Below are 6,039 nucleotides of genomic sequence, written 5' to 3' on the forward strand. Positions count from 1 at the left end.
AAAAAAAAAAAAGAAAAGAAATTTGGTAAGATAACTAAATGGCGACTCTTTGGGCTTGGAAAATCATTGGTCAGTGTTCCCTTTGGTGAATAAAGGAGCAACAGCTGAGAAAAATCATCCCAGCCTTTGTTCATTAATAGGAAGCCTCAATGATCTCTATAGCCTTGTGGGAGACACCACAATAAATGTTATTTAAAACATTATTGTGATATGTGTACATTGGTTACCATCAAAAGATTAAGTTTTATAAAACTGTTACAATAAGATTTTCTAAATTACAGATGCTTTGGTATAAAACTAAATTTTTAAAAAACTGTAATATTGCTATGACAATTGATTGTTAATAATCTCAGGTATATTAAATGTATTCTGGCCTCCAAGTGTACAGGTCTCCCAAAACGTAAAACATGGTTATATATGGTGGTTGACCTTTTCTTTCTGATTCAGACATTTGCCTTTCTTTGGTGCTCCAAATAATTGTATAAGAGGTCCATGTCAAGCCAACATTAGGTCACCAGTCAGTAAAAAGAACAAAAACTTATATGATATATATTATATATGCACTACTATACTTAGAGATGCCTAAACATTATCCTCCAGACAATGTCACAAATTTCTTCAGTAATATCTCACATAAGACCAATGAGATAAGTAAAAGCTTCTTATGTATTACATAGAGATCACTGATTAAAGAGATATACTATGTCAAAATGGAAATTGAAGTATTACATGAGCATGTCTTCACGATTGTTGTGCTATATTATATATGGCTTAATTTTAAATTCTCTGTGTAGAACTATATAACTATGGCCTGTTGGCATCCTACAGAGTTTCAACTATTAGAACATCCAAAGTTGTTAGAAAATAACAGTATCATTTTATGTTCTAAGGTGCTTTATATTCAGATAAAATAGTAATATTGTTTCCTTCCTTCATTACAAAATATTATGTCATTGATCTTCTCTTCTGAATGTTCAACAATTGAAGTATGGAGATTTTTAAAAATGAGCTAAGAGGATATCCAATATTTTGGCCCCAGCCTTCAGAGGTCAATGGGGACCCAGGACACAAGGAAACATTTTCAATGACATCTTGCAACTCTAATGAGTTACACAAATTCCTGAGCAAGGAGACTGTAGGACCACAGAGGATAAGATGTATGGTATATAGTGCTCCTAAGGAGTGTAACTAGGAGAAAAGGGTCTCCTAAGCTTTCACAGAAAGCACCTTGGTCAAGCAATGCCATACCTCATCGAGTGGCTGACACTGACTGAAGAACTAGAGAGGCTATACCTGGTTCCAAGGTAAATCCTAAGGAAACTTAATTGACCTTGATAAATAACAAAACTGATTAATACAGGTCTCACCCTAATTTGGTCTTGAACATCCAGCAGAAAAGTATAACCACAAGAGATATAAAACAATTGTCACCTACACTAGTAACTGATAACTGTTCCAGGATAAGGTGCTGGATAGGACTAAATTGCTATATGCAGGGACTTAAAATATTTGGACTGGGAATCATTAGGCTAAATTGGACAAGTTCATCTAGAATAGAATGGATTCCAGGTGGTCTCTTAGTATCCCCCAAATACAGCTCCTCCAACCTGAACTAACTACCTATCACTCATAACTATAAAACAGAAATGGGGATATGTGTGGAGTGGCTGAATCTGGAGACTGATCAAGGCCTGCCTCAAGAACACAGCACCTGAGGCAAGTCACATGAATGTGCTACTCTAGTCTCAAGAACACAGTGCCTGAGGCAAGTCACATGAGTAAGCTGCTCCAACCTCAAGAACACGGTGCCTGACTCAAGTCACATGGATATGTTACTCCAGATTCAAGAACACAGCACCTGAATGAATAAGCTGTTCTTGACTCATATGAATAAGCTGTTCTTGACTCAAGAACACAGCATGGCTGAGACAAGCCACAAGAATAAGCTATTAGGGAGATAGGTTTCACATTATACTCAATATGCACAGTGTATAAACAAACACCCTGCAACTGTTGGCAATCTATGCTCCTCCTCTTTTTCCTTCATCCTTCCTTCCTTCCCATCAGGAGAGAGAGCTCCATAGGGCTTCAATTTTCTGTATTCCAACTGTTGTCCCATATTCTCCATCATCTTACCATCCTCACCCTGGGAAGATGGACAGCTGCACAGGAAGAGCCAAGTTTCCATTAGCAGATAAGCTAGGAGGGCTGTGGAGGAATTCCTGGTTTACAGACTGCTGCTTCTTCGTGTCTGGCCAGGAATTCCAGGCTCACAAAGACATCTTAGCATCTCATTCTCCAGTTGTTAGTGCCAAGTTTGAATATGAAATGGAGGAGTGCAAAATATCGAGTTGAAATCAGTAATATGGTGCCTGAAGTTTTTAAGATAATGATACCCTTCATTTACACTGGGAAGGCACCAAACCTCTGTGTAATGGCACCTGAACAGCTGGCAGCTGTGAACAAGTATGCCCTGGAGTGCCTGAAGCTCATTTGTGAGGAAGCTCTCTGCAGAAACCTTTCCATGGAGAACGCCATGGAAGTCCTCATCTTGGCTGACCTCCACAGTGCAGCACAGTTGAAAACTCAGGCAGTGGGTTTCATTAGCTATCATGCTTCTGAGATCCTGGAGACCTCCCAGTGGCAGTCCATGTTGGTGTCACATCCTCACTTTCTGGTTGAAGCCTATTTCTCTCTGGTTTCTGTGCAGTGTGCTTTCCTGGGGCCCACATGCAAGCATCTGAGGCAGTCCAGAGATCCCACCTGTCCTAAGACTCCACTTATCTTCCCAAACCAGCAGCCATCGTTGCTGCCACTGAACACTGAATAGATTTGGCAATCTGTGGCGCTTTCACTTTTCAATGAGGAAACAGTAAATTGTGCCCCTTTAGGAATATATAACCCACTCTCTTGAGGTCAGAAAAAGGAGACAGTACTTTTAAAATTGAGAAGAACTTCTGCAAAGTCCTGACAATGTAATTTAGAGGCAATCAGAGATCTGGCTTCTATAAAATTTTTCACCCAAATTGTTGTAATGTTGAACCCAAACTGAAACAAAAACCTATCAGGGAGACAGACCAACACATGGGGTGGGGCTGCCCCTGGATGGAGGGAATACAAACTCAACCCCATAAATACAGGTCTCCTGGCTTTGCTCAGCATCACCTAGCTCTGGACCCCAACTTCGCAGAGTGGCTTTGTACAACTCTCTCTCTCTTTTTCTGTAAATAAAATTTAATATTGCTTTGCACTGTTGTCTGAATCTTCTTCCTTGTTTTACATCAGAGAGAGAGAAGTCTGGCAAAATGTGAGGATGGCCTGGTGACTCCAAAATCAGGACTGTAAAGACATTCATTTTTTAGATGGAATCTCCTCTTCCTCATTTTTTCTTCACTCCTCATCTTCATGAGAAGATAAAAGGGTGCATTTTGTTATTACAAGCAGTAAGTTCTAATACTGGGAGAGCACTTTTGATACTTGTACAGTGTTGGGTATTTTCACACCCATGTTTTAGTATGGAAGGACTAAAATTTGCTTGGCTGAACGTAAATTCTTCTGGAATGCACAAATTCATTCTGCACATTTTTCTTCCTTTCTATTCCCTTTTCTTAAAATTGAACATTCCGCTCCCTGCCCCCAGTGCCATTTCAAATCTGAGGTGTCCATTCTCTGGGCTGGTCAGGAGTCCTCACTCACAACAATCTCCCTTGGGACCCCAAGTGGGTTGACAGTGTTGAAAACTGGAAAAAATAATTCAGTCAGAATTCTTATCTTGGCAAGACCTATGGTCCGTAGGTGTGGTTCCTAGGAAATGTTATCTGCTATTTTACCTCCTTCATTTTCATTTCTCATGACCTGGTTATGACACTCTCTTAGAATATAAATATGAGACAATAACCTGTATAGGAATTATACAGTAAGGATGCAAGAGGCTCTCACTTTGGCTCTTCCAATCTTCTCCATATTGCCTGCTCTTGTTGCTGATGTTTTGCACATGTATATTCTTTGACCTTGAGTCTTCACTCACAGAAATCTCCCTTGGGACCACAAGTGGACTGACAGTGTTGAAAATTTGAAAAACTTATTCACTCAGAATTTGAATCTTGACAAATTCTTTGGTATGATTCCTAGGAAGTGTTATCTGGTATTTTACCTCCTCTATTTTTATTTCTCTTCCTTTCCCTCCTCTTGTTTTCCTTTAAAAAAAGAAAAGAAAACACAAAACAAAAGCAAAAAGAAGAAAAATAGAAATTTTATTATTAAATTATGTGAAAAAAAATTGCAGCATATATTCCTAGCTGTCTATACCTGCCTTACCTGTGTGGCAGCCAAACCAGTTCATTCTGATTATCTCCTCTTCCTCCAGTGGGCAATTTCCCAATTTAAAGTTTTGTTTTTTTCATTTTGAAAATATATACACTTACAATTTTGTAAAAAGTTATCTACAAATTAAAAATGATAGGTTCAAACCCTGGCACAACAAACAAAGGAAAACCAACAAATTAACCTATCTCTTTGTGTCAAAGGAGTGTTTAGGTCCCCTATTATAATACTGTTATTTACTTGGTTTTTCATGTCTGTTAAGATTTGTCTATATAGTTTGGTGCTCCCATATTTGGTGCATACATATTTATGATTGTTATTTTTTCTTCTTTCAGTTTTCCCTTAACAAGTATGTAGTGACCTTCTTTATCTCTTTTGATTGTTTTCAGTTTGAAATTTACATTGTCTGCAAACATAATAGCTACCCCTGTTTTTTTCTGGGACCCTGTTGCATGGAGAATTGTTTTCCATCCTTTGACTTTCAGTCTATGGATTTCCTTTTGAGTAAAATGTGTTTCCTGTAAACAGAATATTGTGGAATTTTCTTTCTTAATCCATTCTTCCAGTCTGTTTCTTTTGACTGGTGAATTGAGGCCATTTACATTAATGGTTAAAACTGATATGCGTTGTTTTATCATTTTCATGTTATTTACTTGCTGTTAATTTCCTACTTTTTCTTTTTTTAAAGAGAGTAGTATATGAGAAACAAACAAGCAAAAAAATAGAACAGTAACAGCATACCAGTATCACAACCATAAACAAATCAATGAAAGAACATTCAAAGTGATGCAGGGTCTCAAGAAAAAATAATACAAATCAACAGTGGTTGTTACATTGTATATAGTTATCCTCAACTACATTGCTCAGATTACCAGATGTAAGAATGACAGATTGCTCAAACCATTAGAGAGAATAATAAAATAATTCTTCGATAAAACATTAGAGATAATACAGAATTTCACTAGATAAGATGGTAGGAGTTCACCACTGTAATTCCACTGCATATTGTTACCTTCAAATCAGATGCTCAGACCATCAGACACAAGCATGCAGAGTCGATCGGAAAATAAAAAATTGTAAGCATTGACTGCTCATTTCAATACACCATCAGACATCAGCAATACCCTTATTGCAGCTATTCATATATATATTTGTTTTGCCTTCCTTCTTTCTTTTTTTTTCCTTCCCCCATCCCAGTCGTTCCTTCCTTTGAGCAATTTCTTTCCCTATCCTATCATCTTTTGTACGTTTTGAATTTTACCTAGTCTTTCAGGTATAATGGGAGACAATATGCTGCTGACACATGTGAGTCCGATTTATTTCACTTATGAGTATGGTCTCTAGTTGCATCCATTTAGCTACTAAAACCTCGAGTTTGTCTTTTTTAACTGCAGAGAAATACTCCATTGTATAAAAATACCACAAGTTTTTATCCGTTCCTTAATGGATGGGCATTTGTGTTGTTTCCAAGATTTAGCTATAACAAATTGTGCTGCTGTAAACATGGGTGTACATATATATCTGTGATATGATGTCTTTACTTCTTCTGGGAAAATACTCAGAAGGGGAATAGCTGGGTTAAGTGGGACTTCCAATCCTAATTTTATGAGGAATCTCCAAATTGATTTGCACAGTGGTTTCACCAATCTACACTCCCCCCAGCATTGGAGCAGTGTTCCTTTCTCCCCACAGCCTCTCCAGCATTTGTTATTGGTT

The 6,039-nt window shown here is 37.8% G+C and overlaps 1 pseudogene; it reads left to right on the plus strand.

Moving 5' to 3' along the window:
* Positions 1-2,154: 2,154 nt before the first annotated feature.
* Positions 2,155-2,830, plus strand: LOC102022860 (annotated as a pseudogene).
* The last annotated feature ends 3,209 nt before the right edge of the window (positions 2,831-6,039 follow it).

Source organism: Chinchilla lanigera, unplaced genomic scaffold (genome assembly GCF_000276665.1).
Source record: "Chinchilla lanigera isolate Chin_1 unplaced genomic scaffold, ChiLan1.0 scaffold00145, whole genome shotgun sequence".
Classification (NCBI taxonomy): domain Eukaryota; kingdom Metazoa; phylum Chordata; class Mammalia; order Rodentia; family Chinchillidae; genus Chinchilla; species Chinchilla lanigera.